The following is a 19,163-nucleotide window of genomic DNA, read 5'->3' as shown; positions in this document are numbered from 1 at the left end:
AAGAAATCCTTGAAGGTACGTATTTCCCAGTACTTGTCCTTTACGGTAAAATCCTAGCTATTAGGAAGAGAAAACTTTTGAAGAACTAGAATGCTCACCTGTAAAGCTCGACTGCCTGTAGTACTTGAAGATTTTCTGGGGATGTTAGCAATCATAGTGAAAGTCAGTGGCCTTTCTTCCCTTCCCATCCTTCTAGGGGAGAGCTGAGAGAAGCTTCAGAGGCTAGAATTGCTCTTACTCAGTTTTAGTGGTATTCCACCAATGTCATCTAATAAGTAATAACATTGCTGTGATGAGGATACACTCATGATTTTCTGAATTCTTGATAAGAAGTGCCTGAAAAGATGTTAGTACTGATATAATCATGTCTTTTTCTGCTTGACTCAGGATTTCTAATTGAGCTCATACACTGCAGATGGGTACACGGCATCTGTTAGCTTAATTCCAGTTGCTGAGGTAATTAAACCATCCTCTTGCTCAGATTGACATTGGACACTTCTATTTCCCGAAATGAAATCTGTTCTGCAGGAACATATGTATCAAGGTCTTCTGAATGAGCAAAAAAAAATATTATATAATATATTTGAGTGTCTTAAATCACATCCCATGTGAAAATCAACAACATAAAGTATATGAGTCTGAAGCTTAAAACAGTAGTTCTTTGAAATATGTAACTTAGTAAAATAATAACAATGGGTACTAGAGATTGGACATCAGCTGTCTATTAGTCCTGAAACATGACCACTGAAACATTCCTTATGAACTGGATGTGACCAGCTATTTGTTTCTAAGAACACTGGGAATGTCTCGTAAAACCAGTTAGTAGGCATGAATAGGGGGTTCACCATAAAAGATAAAGAAATAAAGGAAGCTTACTATAAGAACCCCTTTCCATTTAGAGCTGTCAGACAGACCTCTGAGAGAATGAGTTCCAAAATTAAGCTTCTTCATTGCTTAATTGTAAAATAAGTTGAATTCACCACCTTGTCAGATCTCTTTAATGAAAGAAAGAGTAATGATAACTAAAATAAGTGATCAGGGAAATCTTGAGCCTCTTTGAGCTTTAAAAAAATTAGCTCCCATTGTGCCATGATGAGGAGGAAAACAGAAAATTGAAATTGTCTCACATGAGACTCAAATTTTGAACTTTTAAAATACATTAGGTGGAGGCTGGAGAGATGGCTCATCAGTTAAGAGCACTGACTATTCTTTCAGAGGATCCAGGGTTTAACTTCCAGCACCCACAAGCCAGCTCACAATGTGTGTAACTCTGTTCCAGAGGAGCAGATATCCTCACACAGATATATGTGCAGGTAAAACATCAGTGTATATAAAATACAAATAAATAAATAATTTTTAAAAATACCTTAGGTGTGAGGTTAAGACAGAGCAATATAACAAAAAGAGGAGGGGCCAAGAGAAATGGCTCAGCAGTTAAAGACCAGAACTTGTCTCCCAGGACCCACATTGGGCATCACAAAACTGCCTATAACTCTAGCTCCATGGCCTTTGATACTATCTTTTATCCCCATTGGGCACCTGCACTCACATGCACAGACCCACAGGGAGACACACACATATACAAAGAGTTAAAAATAAAATCTAAGAAAAGAAACCAAGAGAATTATAGATTTTGAATGAGCTTTTATTTTTAAGATTACTACAAATTAATCACATTAAGACTCCCAACTATTATTATTGTTGGTTAGCTCCAGATTTATGAAGAGTAAAGCTTCAAGTTCAACCCCTAAAATAATAGAAATGGAATGTATCAGGCCAAGGAAAGTGTGTGTTGCATAAGCTTGGGGACCTTAACTTGGATGCTCACATAAAAGTCAGGTAATCTCAGCACTGGGGAGATGGAGTCAGGAATGTCCCTAGAGATTATTGGCCAACCAGTCTGGGGAAATTAATTAGTTTCAAAGATTCTTTAAGAGACAGTCTCAAAACTTAAGGTGGGGAGTGACTGAGGAAGTACTTCTAGGCACAAACAAGCATGCGCACGCACAAGCATGTACACGATCACTCACACACACATGAGAGAAAAAGAAAAACAGATAGGACAGGGAGGAATGGTAGGAAGGAAGACGGGAGGGATAAAATGTATGTGTAAAGGACTAAAGAATAAAATTCACTCAGGAGGAAAGCATATTGGATCCAAAAGAAAATAAGAGAGAAAAGTGAAGTTTTTGAGATAGTAAGACAAACAAAGCACATGGTTCAAATGTATTGAACCATGTACATGATGATAGGCTGCATCCAATAGTTAAAAGATAGCATCACAATTTAAAAATCCAGCTTCTAAATTAAAATTAGAAGTAAAAGATACAAAAAGTTATACTATATAAGCACTAAGCAAAAATTAGCAAGCATAGCCAAAACACTTCTTAAAAGACTTTAAGAGAAAAATCTTTATTAATAAAGAACGGTTGAATGATTAAACAAACTGCTTTATATCGACACCATGGCTGAAGGTTAATGAAAAGAAATGTACTATTACTACAGATAGCTTGGATGAAACCCAAGGGCCTTGTACTGAGAAACATATCAAAAAGTCATATATTGGGCCAGTGAGGTATCTCAGTGAGTAGAAGAGCTTGTCATCAAGCTTAAGTATGTGAGTTCAATCCCCAGGACCTACATGTTAGAAGAAGATAACTAACTCCCACAAGTTGTTCTCTAACTTCCATATGAACACTTTGACATGAGTTCACCTGCACCCATTTACGAGCAGACAGACAGACAAACAGACACACACACAAATAAATATATGTAATTAAAATATTTTAAAACTTTTTATGTATATTGGAGTTTTGTATACATGTATGTCTGTATACTTTGTGAGCGCTTAGTGCCCAGGTAGGCCAAAAGAAGGTGTCAGATCCCCTGTAACTAGAATTAACAGATCATTGAGAACTGCCATGTGGGTGCTGGGAATTGTGTTGGGAACTGAACTAGTGTCCTCTGGAAGAGCAGCACTCTTCACCTCTGAGTCATCTCTCTAGCCCTATAAAAATTGAAGCCACATACTGTTTCCATCTTAAAAATATTCTTAGCCTGGCATGATGGCACATGCCTTTAATCACAGCACTTGACAAGCAGAAGCAGACTTGTCTCTGAGTTCAAGGCCAACCTGGTCTACATAATGAGCTCCAGGACACCCAGAATAAGTAGATCTGCCTTAAAAAAAAAACTTACATTGTCAAAAAAAGAGAGTGGTGGAGAATGGAGAGTGGTTACCAGGAATCTAAGATGGTGAAGTGAGAATGTATATAATTACAAAGGAGCAGCATAAAGAAGATTTGTGTAGTAGTGAGTTAGACCTTTATCCTAATTTGGAGAGGAATGATAAAATTATATAGTTATATACACATTTTATTTTAATCTCAGTTTCCTAACTTTGATATTGTACACTAGTTCTGGGCAACTTAAACATTGAGAAAAACTATGTGAAAAGTGAAAGATTGACCTGTACTGACCTTGCAATTTCCTGTAAATCCATAAGGATGTCAAAATAAAAGTCTTTAAATTTTACTAGAAAAATCTAATACGTGTTCAATAAAATCAAAATATGTTTGAACAAAAATCTTTCCCAGTCAGTTGTTGTATGTCTATATTTCCAGAAACTTGTGTAACAGAAATAGGAGACTCTGGAATTCTAGGCCAGCCTAGGCTATGTAGCAAGTTTTAGGTCTTCCTTCAAAAAAGTACATTTTGCTTGTACTGCAGTAGACAGCCCAATACCAGCATGTATGCAGGCAACACTAATTGGGCTCAGTAAGTTAAAAAACAACATGAAACTGGGCAGAAGATGTAGGAAAAAAGATCTACAAGAAATTGGAGGGGGAAAGATGGCTGGGTTTGATCAAAATAAACTGTGATCATGGATAATTGAAAAAGAAAAGAAAGTAAAACTAGAAAGAACACTCTTACAGAGCTATAAAAGAAACCATCAGACAATAAGTCACACAGAAGAATTTTCTCAAACTTTAAACATAGAGAAGAAAATACACAGCAAAGATATAGAATGCCGAGCACTGCAATCAACAAACTGGTTTAATAAGAAGCATACAGAACTCAGTAAAAGTAAAATACACTTTTTTTGAATCCTGCAGAAGAGGAGGCAGATGGATTATAAGAGCCAGAGGTTTTTTCCTTTTTTAATTTAACAGAATTTAATGTGACCTTTATTAAAGTGAGGTGTTTTTTTTTTTTTCAAACCACATGAGGATCTTTTTATTGCAAATTACAAGCTGCAGCTTGGGCCCACACCCCGAACTGTGGAAGCGGTCGGAGCTGAGCATCTAGAGTGAGTTTTTGATACAGTGCTTATGCAGTAAGTACAAAGTCAACTATAGCTCATAGCCCTTGGTATGCCCTCACTTGTGTAAACTGATCCAGAAGAACTCTGCTTTTTACTGAGCTTTCTGTAAAGCTGATTAATTCAAACTACAATGTCTGTGGAAAGTTTAGTATAAATCCAGAGCCTAGTTATATTGACCCTATATTTAGATACCCCCCCCATGTTACAACAGAGTACCTACAAAGAAGACCATATCCTATAGCCAATTGAAAGTCATTACAGACTACATTCAGGTACTCAGGACCCAAGGGTAGCACCAGGCATTTAGTGTAAGGGGTTTTTAAAGCAAAAATCACATCCTGGTAATTCACTGGGAAACTACGGAGGAGGCTTTGTGAGAACAAGAAGCTTAACAGAAGCTAAGATAAGCAGTTAGCTAGAGGAAAGGTTCTGCATAAACAGCCAGTATAATGAAAGCTTAGGCATCTTGACCCCAGTTTCCTAGAATATACCTGGTTTATTTCTGGGTCTTCTATTCAAGTCCATTGATCCACCATTCTGTTTCTATGCCAGTACCATGCAGTTTTTATTACTGTTGCTCTATAGTACAGCTTGAGGTCAGGGATGGAAATACCTCCAGAAGATCTTTTATTGTAGAGGATTGTTTTAGCAATTCTGGGTTTCTTGTTATTCCATATGAAGTTGAGATTTTTTTCTTTCAAAGTCTGTAAATAATTGTATTTATAATTTGATGAGAATTGCATTGAATCAGTAGATTGCTTTTGGTAAGATGGCCATTTTTACTATGTTAATCCTGTCAAGCCATGAACATGGGAGATCTTTCCTTTTTCTGATATCTTGTTCACTTTCTTTCTGCAGAGACTGGAAAGTTTTTTCATACAAGTCTTTGACTTGCTTGGTTAGAGTGATACCTAGCTATCTAAATTCTTTATGAGCTGGATTATAAAGAGTCAGTGTGCATGAGAGTTTGAAAATATTCTAAAAGATTTTTTAATGGAGAGGGGGTGGGCTGGACAGTTGGCTCAGCTGTTAAGAGCACTTGCTGCTCTTGGAAAAAATGTGGGTGTAGTGCCAGCTCACAACCATCTTAGACTTCCATTACTGGTTATGCTACACTGTGTTCTGGCTCTTTTGGGCACCAAGCATGAATGTGGTTCGTATACACACATGGAGGCAAAACACTCATACACATTAACAATAATAAATAAATACATTTTAACAAGAAAAGAAAATGTTCCATTTTTCTTCAAACCTAAAGGGACATCTCTCCTTTTTTTCAGTAGATTGAAGTCAATGATTATAAGAAAGCTTCAAAGAAAATATGGTTAGACAAGGCCAGAAATGAGCTTGAGACACAGCTTTGACCCCTATGTCCTCAGAATAAAAACCCACCGAATTCTAGGAAATTGCTGGAGATAAAATTGTGGATGTCATTTGTGAATCATTATAGCCCTTAATTGTCAATATGACTCTTGTGATTGTTGAAGAAAGAAGAAAGACAAGGAGAAATTTGAGGAAGCTATACTAACACTACCCTGGAATTTTTGTGGCAAGTAAAAATGTTGAAAAACTATCTAGGACATGTATGTGACTGCCCACACTCCCCCAAATTGTGGGGAAGAAGGAGTTATAGCACTCTGGCCCATTGATAATCTCAGTTGTCAAATACTCTGAGTTTGTTTGGAATTGGCATCTTGTTTCTACAATATGTTCCCACATTTTAAAAATGTGTGTGTGTGTGTGTGTGTGTGTGTGTGTGTGTGTGTGTGTCACAGGCAAGCATGCATGTACCATGGAAGTGTAAACATGAAAGAAAAACTCAGTTGTTAGTCCTCACCTTTTCTGTTGAGACAAAGTCTGTTTTCTATGGCAACATGTGCCAGGCTAGACGGCTCATTAGCGTCCAGTGATTCTCTTGTTTCTGTTCTGCATACAACTAGAAGATGGTTGGAATTACATACATACACACACACACACACACACACACACACACACACACACACACACACACACACACACTCTGCTTTATGTAGTGTGCTTGTTAGTTTTTGTCAACTTGTCACAAACACAGACATACCTTGGAAAGAAGGAATCTCAACGGAGGAATTTTTTTTCATCAGATTGGTCTGTGGACATATCTATGGAGGCATTTTCTTGGTTTCCATTTGATGTAGAAGGACCCACCCCACTGTGGACTGAGTCATCCCTGGGCAGATGGGCCTGGGCTGTATTATAGTTAAGTAAGCCAGAGGAATTAATCCAGTAAAGCAGCATTGTTTCATTGTCTATTTCAGTTCCTGCTTCCAGGTTCCTGTCTTGAGTTTTTGCCTTGGTTTCTCTCAAAGGTAGGCTATAACATGTAAACAAAAACAAAACCTTTCCTCTCCAAGTTGCTTTTGTTCATAGAAACAGAAAACCAAAAAATGTCATATGGATTCTGGGAGTCTGAATCTAGGTTTTCATGCTTTATAACAAGTACTTTTTACCCATTAAACCATCTCTCCAAGCTGTACCCACATCTTCTATAACCAATACCTTCATGATTTCTTTAGGAATGTCTCTTGCCTAGCACTCATGGAAAAAAGAGGGTATACATGGTACTAATTGTTTTATATATTAAGCATTCATAACTGTTCAGGAGAGACTTACAAAAAGACATTATGAATGCTAGGCTGGCCTCTGCATAGTATATGTCTCCAGTTTCCTGCACCCAAAAGATTGTTGTAAAACCATGTATGTATGATATGTAAACTGTTCGTTTCCAACCCACTTAGATTAATTTGTTATCTCCAGTTTGAGGTTTTAGAGCTGGACTCGGTTATCTACTCAGACAACTCTGCATTTCTTCTCTTCTGAGTGGTATGGTCTCCAAGATGGAGAAAAGAGGTACTTTAGGATTGAGCATCATGGTTTCAGCATCATTGTGGAGTCTCCATGTTTTTTTTTTTAAGAATAGTCCTTCTTGGGAAGGTTTGCACCTTTATTACATTTAAACTCTACCCACAGAGAGTCTGGAGAGGTGTCTCAATGACTAAGAGAGATTGCTGTTCTTGCAGAGGACCAGAGAGTCCCAGCACCTATGATGGGCTCCTCCTAACAACTAGGAACTCTAGCACCTGGGGATCTAACACCCCCTCTTCAGCCTCCCATGTTCATGTAATCCCAGTGCTGGGAGAGTTGAAGTAGGTGAATTGTAAGTTTGACACTAGCCTGGGCTACATATCTCAACCTTATATCCAAAATTGAAAAAAAAAAACTGCTAAGAATTGGTGCTTTCTCAATGAAAAGATACTCTTTGCCAGTTGCTACTTGCAAGTTTTGACTTCTTACATTCAGATCAGGTGTGAAATAGCTGTATCTTTTGTTACCTGGATTTCAATTTCCTCCACCAGTCTCTGCAAAAGTCTTCTCTTTCGAGTTTTAATATCTTTGTCATGGAAAATCTTTTGATAATTTTGACCCGTTCTTTATGATTTTTTGTAAAAATAGCTCTGTGCAGACTTTCATCTTTAATTTGTATTACTTTATTGTGCTGATAAAAATTTGAGAAAATTGTAAAATGCTTAAATTTCCTGTACTATTTTAAGCCTATGTTAAAAACATTTAAAGGGGGGGCCAAGATGGTGGCACCGGAAGAACTCCGTGTCTGAGAAGTGGGACAACACACTTCGTGCAGCGACCAGCAGACTGAACTCTGTACCCTAAAACAACAGTGATCGATCGTATTTCCCAGGTGAGGGGAGGCTCCCACAGCGTGGGAAGCACTCGGGTCCACTCTCAGCTGCACAGCCAGAACCCGGAAGAGAACCCAGCTAACGCAGGCTTTGGGTCTCCGGGCTGGTACCGCAAGCCTGCTTGTGCCTATGACTTTCCCAGGCTGATTAGTGGGCACAAGGGTGCTTGAGGCTGAGAGTGCCAGTCGCCAAAAAAACCCCACGGGGAAGCAAAGTTGCCAGACTGGTCACGGGTCACCCAGTCTTTCCCTGGAAGGTCTCTCCGACTACGGGGATCTGCCGCCATCACAATTGAGCTCCCACCGTGGGCAGATACCAGCTGCAGGCCCAGCTCAAAATCCCTACTCCCTCTTCAGAAGAGGCAGGAGGCATCCAGCAGAATCTGCCACAGACCACATTGTCTGTACCCCAACCCATGGAAATCCATCAATGTAATCCACCACATAAACAAACTGAAGGAGAAAAACCACATGATCATCTCCTTAGATGCTGAAAAAGCATTTGACAAAGTCCAACACCCATTCATGTTTAAAGTCTTGGAGAGATCAGGAATACAAGGCACATATCTAAACATAGTAAAGGCAATATACAGCAAGCCTATAGCCAACATCAAACTCAATGGCGAGAAACTTAAATCAATCCCACTGAAATCAGGAACAAGAAAAGGCTGCCCATTCTCTCCATACCTCTTCAACATAGTACTTGAAGTCCTAGCCAGAGCAATAAGAAAACTAAAGGAGATCAAGGGGATACAAATTCAGAAAGGAAGAGGTCAAAGTGTCACTATTTGCAGATGATGGGATAGTATACATGAGCGACCCCAAAAATTCAAACAGAGAACTCCTTCAGCTGATAAACACCTTCAGCAAAGTGGCAGGATACAAAATCAACTCAAAAAAATCAGAAGCCCTCATGTATACCAAAGACAAAAGGGCCGAGAAAGAAATTAGGGAAACAAGACCCTTCACAATAGCCACTAATAACATAAAGTATTTTGGGGTGACACTAACCAAACAAGTGAAAGACCTGTTTGAGAAAAACTTCAAGTCTCTGAAGAAAGAAATTGAAGAAGATCTCAGAAGATGGAAAGATCTCCCGTGCTTATGGATTGGTAGGATTAACATTGTGAAAATGGCCATCCTGCCAAAAGCAATCTACAGATTCAATGCAATTCCCATCAAAATACCAACTCAATTCTTTACAGACCTTGAAAAAAAGATTCTCAGTTTCATATGGAGAAACAAAAAACCCAGAATCTCCAAAACAATCATGTACAACAACAGATCATCTGGAGGTATCACTATCCCCGATCTCAAGCTGTACTACAGAGCAATAGTAATAAAAACTGCATGGTATTGGCATAAAAACAGAAAGGAGGATCAATGGAACCGCATAGAAGACCCAGAAATAAACCCACACACCTATGAATACTCGATTTTTGACAAAGAAGCCAAAACCATTCAATGGAAAAAAGACAGCATCTACAACAAATGGTGCTGGTCCAACTGGATGTCCACATGCAGAAAAATGAAAATAGATCTATATTTATCACCCTGCACAAAACTAAAGTCCAAGTGGATCAAAGACCTCAACATAAAACCAGATACTCTAAATCTGTTAGAAGAAAAAGTGGGGAACAGCCTAGAACTCATTGGCACAGGAGACAACTTCCTGAACAGAACTCCAACAGCACAGGCTCTAAGAGCAACAATCAATAAATGGGACCTCATGGAACTGAAAAGCTTCTGTAAAGCAAAGGACACTGTCATCAAAACAAAGTGACTGCCTACAGATTGGGAAAGAATCTTCACTAACCCTTTATCTGACAGGGGACTAATATCGAGTATGTACAAAGAACTAAAGAAGCTGAAAAGCAGCAAACCAAGTAATCCACTTAAAAAATGGGGAACAGAGCTAAACAGAGAATTCTCTGTAGAGGAATATCGAATGGCAGAGAAACACTTAAAGAAATGCTCATCCTCATTAGCCATCAGGGAAATGCAAATCAAAATGACCCTGAGATATCACCTTACACCCATCAGAATGGCCAAGATGAAAAACTCAAGGGACAACACATGCTGGAGAGGTTGTGGAGAAAGGGGAACCCTCCTCCACTGCTGGTGGGAATGTAAACTGGTACAACCACTCTGGAAATCTATCTGGTGCTTTCTAAGACAATTAGGAATAGTGCTTCCTCAAGACCCAGCTATACCACTGCTAGGTATATACCCAAAGTTTGCTCAAGTACACAAAAGGGATATTTGCTCAACCATGTTTATAGCAGCTTTATTTTTAATAGCCAGAACCTGGAAACAACCCAGATGTCCATCAACGGAGGAATGGGTACAGAAATTGTGGTATTTTTACACAATGGAGTACTACCCAGCAATCAAAAAAGAGGAAATCATGAAATTTGCAGGCAAATGGTGGGATCTAGAAAAGATCATCCTGAGTGAAATATCCCAGAAGGAAAAAGACAAACATGGTATATACTCACTTATATAGACCTATAAGATATGATAAACATAATGAAATCTATACACCTAAAAAAGATAATCAAGAGAGTGGACATGGGGTAAGATTATCAATCCTCGTTTAGAAAGACAGATGGGATGCGCATTGAACATATGACAGGAGTCTACTGAGTGCATTTGAAAAACTCTAACTAGCAGTGTCTTCAAAGCAAAGACTCATGACCAAACCTTTGGCAGAGTACAGGGAATCATAAGAAAGAAGGGGAGTTAGTCTGATGAGGAAAGGATAGGAGCTCCACAAGGACCAAATATATCTGGGCACAGGGTCTTTTCTGAGACTGACATGTAACCAAGGAACATGTATGAATGTAACCTAGAACCTCTGCTCAAATGTAGCCTGTGGTAGCTCAGTAACCAATTGGTTTCCCATAGTGAGGGGAACAAGGACTGTTTCTAACAGGAACTCAATGACTGGCTCTTTGGCCTTCCTACCTCCCAAGGGAGGAGCAGTCCTGTTAGGCCGCGGAGGAGGGCTTTGCAGCCAGTCCTGAAGAGATACCTGATAAAACAGGATCAGATGAATGGGGAGGAGGTCCCCCCTATTAGTGGACTTGGCAAGGGGCACGGTGGAGATGAGGGAGGGAGGGAGGGAGAAAAAAAAAAGAAAAAAAAAACATTTAAAGAACCAAATGAAGAACTTGGTGATTAAAATTTAAAAAGCAATTATATAATCTTATGAAAGAAGTGGAAAATAGTAAGACCTGGAGAGGACAGGAGCTCCACAAGGAGAAAAACAGAACCAAAAAATCTGGGCACAAGGGTCTTTTCTGAGACTCATACTCCAACCAAGTACCATGCATGGAGATAATCTAGAACCCCTGCTCAGATGTAGCCCATGGCAGTTCAGTGTCCAAGTAGGTTCCATATTAATGGGAACAAGGACTGTCTCTGACATGAACTGATTGGCCTGTTCTCTGATCACCTCCCCCTGAGTGGAACAGCCTTACCTGGCCACAGAGGAAGACAATGCAGCCACTCCTGATGAGACCTAATAGATTAGGAACAGAAGGAAGGAAAAGAAGACCTCCCCTATCAGTGGACTTGGGGAGGGGCATGAGTGGAGAAAGGAGAGGAAGGGTAGAATTGGGAGGGGAGGAGGGAGGGAACTACAGGGGGGATACACAGTGAATAAAGTGTAATTAATAAAAATTAAAATAAAAAAGAGCAAAAAAACCAATTATATTATTTCCATTGCCTTTGGGTTCAATATTATGTGAATCCAAGAGGGTTTTGAATGTGTTAAAAATTAAAAAACAGTATTTAATGTTGAAAAACAAATAAATATATCATTAAGTATGCCCACGGACATCAGCCTGTTTTGGACACCTACTAGTGTTAAAAATGTAAATAAAACCACTAATTTATACCAAGTATTTTTTAAATGAAATGATAATATAAAATTATGATATTCAATAAAAGCTGTTTAAACTGGAATAATTTTAATTTTTATATTGAATGTATTATCCAGAATAGGTAGGTACACACACTCAAGTAACCAGCCTTCTTCAGTCTCATAGGTCTCAACTCAGTATATTGCTTGTCATACAAAGCATATTAAACACTGTGGCCCAGAAGTCATCCATACTATTTTTAATTATAGTGTCATGCCCAATAAAAGCAAGTAGAGAATATAAATACACCGATAATTTGGAGAACAACATGCATCCTTTCCTTACCAAATAATAAAGTAGTATGGAAAAGATATATAGTTGAATGGAAAGACTTAAATGGAGAAGCAATAAACTGAAAAACTAGCACCACAAATCAATGGGAAATAGATGGACTATTTAGTATATAGTGTTGGCAATACTGACTCACTATTCATTAATCTGTAGTGACAAGTGTATAAACTTGAACTCAAGAAGATGAACAATATAAATATAAAGGCTAAAATAAGAAATTAATAGAAAATAATAGATGGGCTGGAGAGATAGCACAGTAGGTAAAGATAGTAGAGTAGGTAAAGTGCTTGCTGAGCAAACATGACAGCCTGATTTTTTACTCCCCCCCCCATAACCCACATATAAAAATCTGGATGTAGTTGTGCCTGCTTGTAAACCAGAGCTGTGGAGACATGAGGATCCCTGGGACTCACAGGCCACTCAGCCTAGCCTGCTTAGAGTTCCATACCAGTAAGAGACCCTGTTTCTTTATTAAAGTGAATGACACCTAAAGGTTTGACAACCAAAGTTGTTTTCTGGCTTTTCACACATATGCACCTGTGTACACACACACATCACATCACAACACATCACATACAAATTAATTAATGAAGTAAAAATAATATAGGGATATATTTTTATAGTGTGTTTTTAAAATATATGTTTTAGAGTAGATAACAATTCTTTAAACCAAACCTTAAAAATAGCAGTAGAACTGGGACAATAGCTCAGTGGTAGAGTACTTTTTTTGTATTTTTCTTTTCTCTTTCTTTTTTAAAATATTTTTTATTAATTAATTTAATCATTTTACAGCCACATCACAGCCCCCTCCCTCCCCTCCTCCCAGTCCCATCATCACATTCTACTCCCCCAATGCCCTATTCCCTAAACTTTAGAGAAGGGAAGCCCCCCACCATGGGTACCACCCTATCCTGGCACATCAAGTCATAGCAGGGCTAAGTTCATCCTAGCCCACTAAGGACGGACAAGGCAGCCCAGCTAGGTAAAAGGGATCCAGAGGCAGACAACAGAGTCACAGACAGCCCCTGCTCCAATTGTTAGAACAAACTGCACATCTGCTACAGATGTGTAGGGGCCTAGGTCTAGCCCATGAATGCTCTTTGGTTGGTGGTTCAGTCTCTGTGAGGCCCAAAGGCCCACGTTAGTTTACTTTGTAGGTCTTCTTGTGGTGTCCTTGACCCCTCCCATTCCCTTAATCCTTCCTCCTACTCTTCAGGCAAAACTCCCTGAGCTCATCCTATTGTTTGGCTGTGGGTCTCTACATCTGTTTCCATCAGCTCCTGGATAAAGCCTCTCAGAAGACAGTTATGGTAGAGCACATTTTAGTGTGCATGAGTCCTGGGTTTGATGCCCAGTAAACACACACACACACACACACACACACACACACACACACACACACACATTAATAGTGAATGCCATGAACAAAGGTAACAGATTACATATGGGGAAATATATTTGCAGTAACTTTAATAAATTAATAACTAACATGTGCAAAATAGTCCCAGATAAAAGAAACATGCTACCCTAAGCTGATAGAATGTATAAATGTATACTTGTAGAAAAGAAAACAAAAATTGTTAAAAATAGATGAAGAGATTCTCATACTCATTATTATTCAGATAACCAACTACTAAAATACAATTCACTTATATTTATTTTGCCAGAAAAATTAGAAATCTGAGACATATGAGTTGTTCCTAAGGATATAGATGAAAGAAACAACCTTTTGAGTTCGGAGTGGAAATGATATTGCAAAGAGCAATCATGCGATACTTAAATTAATTATGCATATACCCTGTGGAACAAAAAACACATTTCTTTTTATATATGTATTCCAGGGCCCCTCTCACATAGATCAACAGGGAGATATATATGAAGACATACTTCACAGAGTTTGAGGTAACAGGGAATTAGAAGCAGACTAGATTCTATTTTTAGAAAAATGAAGAAGTAAATTAAGGTGGATGAACACTAATACATTATTCAACACTAGAAACCAGCAGGGGTGTTGAAAAAGTAGTCATTAACACAGATAGGCATAGGGAAGCTTTGTAAGTGAAACTTTGCAATACAGCATTTATCCATTGACATGAGTTCAGTCTCATTAGAGGCCTTGATCCTGGGTTCCTAAGAGAAAGCACAAAACATGGGAGAATGAGAAAGTTCTACAATATGAAAGACGTTTGTGGAGGGCATTCTTCAATGTCATGCAAAGGCATGATATGGGATTCTGTTCTTAATGCTTTTGTGGTAGTAGAGATTGAATCTAGATCTTCTTGCATGCTATGCACATGCTCTACATCTAAACTACAGTCTCAGCCTCATATCTCTAAAGCAGTGTAAGATGGCAATGAATATGGAAATAATGAAACATATGATAGGGGCAAACCCAGAGGCTGGGAAGTAATTTAAATAGAAAGAAATCATCCCAAATGAAGCCCTCAAAGGTAAAGTGGCGCAAAACATAAAAGGAAAGCTAGAATGCATGGCAGAGAGAAAGAATATTTTAAAAAATACATTTGGAAGGAATTCCATTAAGGAGAATTTAATATTTGAAGAAATTGTGATATACAATTTTCAACAACTTAAGCAAGACATAAATCTTCATATTGAGCATGTTAGTTTTAAGCAAGATAAAACAAAAGATACATTGTGGTGGGCAGAGGATAACTGTAAAATATATTCATGAATTTAGAAAATTTGATGCTCTTCTATAAATACTTCCCCTAATGCATAGAAGGAATAAAATGGAAAAAAATGAATACAGTGGGATGAGAAAACAGGAATATTACAGTATCTTGTCATACATGTGTACATGAAAATATATATTTCAATATACAATATATATTTTTCAAATAAATAAGTTATCATCAAGGAAAGATGGCAATAGCACTCCTCTCAGAATTTCATTCAGAAAGTATAAAACTGTTTCATAGTTTATTGTGCGTGTCATCCCTTCCTTACTAATTAACTATATTTTCTTTTTTTTCTGACTATTCCAAAGGTAGCTTTGGGGATATAAACAGAATAAGCTGATGGGAAGATGGTATTGTCTATTGGGCAAGCCATAGTCTATACCCAACCTGTGTACTTGTTCCCTGATTTCTCCTGTGTTCACTGACTTCCTTTTAAAAAAGACTAAGGTAATGAAGCTAAAATACTGAGAGCTGAAGCACTCTGCTTATGTAAAATGCAGAGGCTGTGAAGAGGTTGAGATCAAGAGAACAGAGAATTTATGGTTAACAGTCTAAAAATATTTTCTAAAAATCTTTTTAATCTGCCATTTAAGCCTCTCTGGGTAAATCTAAGAATAGAGCACCGAGCCAAATATTACAAAAAAAAAAAATACACCAAGGAGTACCAAATTGTTTTCAGTCAACTTCCAGTTCAGCTTATCATCCAGCTCCTTGTGTTAAAATGCTACTTATATTAATATGTATGCATTATGACATTTATGTTATCTTCCTATGAAATAAGACTATTAGGAGACTCATGTTATTAGCTAAAAGTAGTAGTAACAAGCAAAAGAAAGAATTTAAGCAACACCTGATTTATGAGATTAAAAAGCCCATGATTTTCACAGATTAAATGAAAATGGAATGTCATCATTGAGAAATGAGTGTACATAGAACTTAAATAAAAAATTAAGAAAAAATGAAAGTATTAAGAAAATATTTTGCCAACTTTTTAAAAAATCATTTATTTATTTTCATTAATTTTAATTTATTCATTTTGTATCCCAGCTGTAGCCCCCTCCCTTGTCCCCTCTCACTCCTTCCTCCCTCTTCTTCCATGCCCCTCTCCCAGGCCACAGATAGGGGAGGTCCTCCTCCCCATCTTTCTGACCCTAGCCTATGAGGTCTCTTTAGAACTGGCTGCATTATCTTCCTCTGTGGCCTAGTAAGGCTGCTCCCCCATCAGGGGGAAGTGATCAAAAAGCCAGCCACTGAGTTCATGTCAGAGATAGCCCCTGTTCCCCTTGCTTGGGAACCCACTTGGAGATTGAGCTGCCATAGGATACATCTGAGGAAGGGTTCTAGGTTATCTCCATGAATGGTCCTTGGTTGGAGTATCAGACTCAGAAAAGACACCTGTGCCCAGATTTTTGGTTTTGTTGCTCTCCTTGAGAACTCCTGTCCCCTCCAGGTCTTTCATCTCCCCCTTCTTTCATAAGATTTCTTGCACTCTGCCCAAAGTTTGCCTATGATTATCAGTATCTGTTTTGATACCCTGCTTGGTAGAGTCTTTCAGAGGCCCTTTGTGGTTAGCTCCTGTCCTGTTCCCTGTTTTCTCCCTCTTCTGATGTCTATCCCATTTGCCTTTCTGAATGAGGACTGAGCATCTTACCCAGGGTCCTCTTTCTTGCTTAGCTAAGTGAATTCCAAACCATCCTGGCCTACATGAAACCCTCTTTCTCCTCAAAAATGGAATATCCAAGTGAAACAGTTGTAGACACGATAAATTAAGAGATAGATAATTTAAAAATTTAATAAAATAAAAGAAATGGACTCTATGTGTGATTCAGTAAAACCATCAGAGAAATAAAAAGCACACACTCTTGCATATCTATTATTGTTGTCCTTGTTCATTTCATGTTTAGGCAGTTGTGTTGGTCAGACTTTATGGGTGTAGGTTCTGACATTCTTAGAAGACACACTATCACAGCAAACTCCCTATCGCCTCAGTCCTACACAAAAAACTACAGGCAACTAAGGAATGCTGAGAGTGGGAAAAATAGTCTTTCCCCAGAAAGAGCACAGCAATTTATTATCCAATACCAAATTATCAACTCTGAAAACATGCATAATCAGCAGCATAAGGGAGCAGATACCAGATGCAGAGACCCACAGCCAAAGACTAGACAGAGCCAGGGCAAGAGGAGAGAAGAAGAGGGAGAAGAAGAATTGTACAAACCAAAGGGTTTGAGGGCACCATGAGAACATCACCTACAAAATCGACTAAACAGGGTTCATAGAGGCTCACAGAGACTGAAGTGACATAAACAGACCATATATGGCCAGTCTTTCCGTATGGTTGTATAGCTTGGTGTTATTGTGGGAGTATCAACAGTGGGAGTAAAAGGTGCCTCTGACTATTTTGTCTGCAACTTGGGGCCCTTCTTCTACTGGGTTGCGTCATCCAGCCTTGATATGAGGGTTTTAGCCTAGTCTATTGCACGCTGTTACTACATGTTCAGTTTATATCCCTGGAATGATGGCTCTTTTCTTTTCTTTTTTTCTTTTCCTTTCCTTTCTTTTCTTTTCTTTTTTCTTTTCTTTCCTTTCCTTCCTTCCTTCCTTCCTTCCTTCCTTCCTTCCTTCCTTCCTTCCTTCCTTCCTTCTTCCTTTCTTTTTCTATTCTTTTCTTTTCTTTCTTTTTATCTTTTGAACAGAAACAGAGGAGGAGTGGATTTCAGGGAGAGGAGAGGTGGGGAAAAGGACTGGGAGGAGTGGAGAGAGGGGAAACTGTGGTCAGGTCATAATATATGAGAGAAGAAAAATAGAAGAAACAAGCCCAAAGCTTTCTAACATAAAAGTACAACATGATGATGTAGATGCTAAGTTCCTTGGCTTGTTTCATATATCATATAAACTTCTGTTGAAATTCACACTGTACCCACTGCTCATTGGCAGAATTCAGATCCATATGGATGAAGGTGAAGGTCTAGGTTTTCATGTTGTATGCTACCTGGGGATTAGTCTAAGCTTCTAGAAGCTACTCTGTGGATCTCCTAGGGATAGAGATAGTCCATTCCATCTTCAACCAGTGACAGTGAACCTCTCACATTCTTCATTTCTTTTGACTTCTATTCTACACTCATCCAAAGGAACCCTTCTGTACTTAAAGCACTCACATGATGATGGAACATTTGGCCATATGACATAAAAGCCACAGGATAGATAATTCACCATACTCTCTCTTCACATACAAGATGAAGGGTTCCTGTGTAAAGTTCTCAGTACAACTTTATTTTGCAATCAATACAGCATTATAAGTCTTTAGGGGATAGTCTATGGTATTCTAAAAACCGTATGCAAGGTATACTGACTAAACCAGGGTACTTAGCATCTATTTCCTCATTGCTTTTTGTTCAAAGGCTTTAGGATCCTGTCTTTTGTTTTTCAAAAAATATGTATTAGGCTATTGTAAACTGGCTGTAATAAACATCCTTAAACAAACAGGTTTGCAAACATATCGAAGCACAAATGTCTTACTGGTGATACAGACGTGAAATTAAAATGTTTTAAGTTTTTTAAAAACTTAAATTAATTTAATTAATTAAAGACTTTCTGGAATCCAGTGAAAATTAATATATAGCATAACTTCTGAGACACAATGAAAATAGTGCTAAGAGGAAAAGTCCATAGCACTTGTTTAAAAAAATCTAATACTAGCAGCTTAAAAGCACACCTAAAAGCTCTAGAACAAAAAGAAGTAAGCACACACATGGGGTAGACAGTAAGAACTAATCAAGAGCAGAGCTAAAATCAATAAAGTAGAACAAAGAGAACAATATGAAGAGTCAACTTTTAAAACCAAAAACAGGTTCCTTGAGAAAATCAACAAGATAGACAAATCCCTAACCAAACTAACTAAAAGGTAGAGAAACAGAATCCAAATTAACAAAATCAGAAATGAAAAGGGGGATGTAACAACAGATCCTGAGGAAATCCAAAGAATCGTTAGGTCTTACTTCAAAAACCTGTATTCCACAAAATTGGAAAATCTAGAGAAAAATGGAAAATTTTCTTGATTGCACTTACAAAAGTTGAGTCAAGATCAGGTAAACAGTTTAAATAGACTTAAAACCACTTTGGAAATCAATCTGGCACTTTCTTAGACAATTAGTAATAGTGTTTCTTCAAGATCCAACTATCCAACCACT

Source organism: Psammomys obesus, unplaced genomic scaffold (genome assembly GCF_907164565.1).
Source record: "Psammomys obesus unplaced genomic scaffold, mPsaObe1.curated_primary_1811, whole genome shotgun sequence".
Lineage (NCBI taxonomy): Eukaryota > Metazoa > Chordata > Mammalia > Rodentia > Muridae > Psammomys > Psammomys obesus.
Note: the sequence above shows the minus strand (reverse complement) of the source record.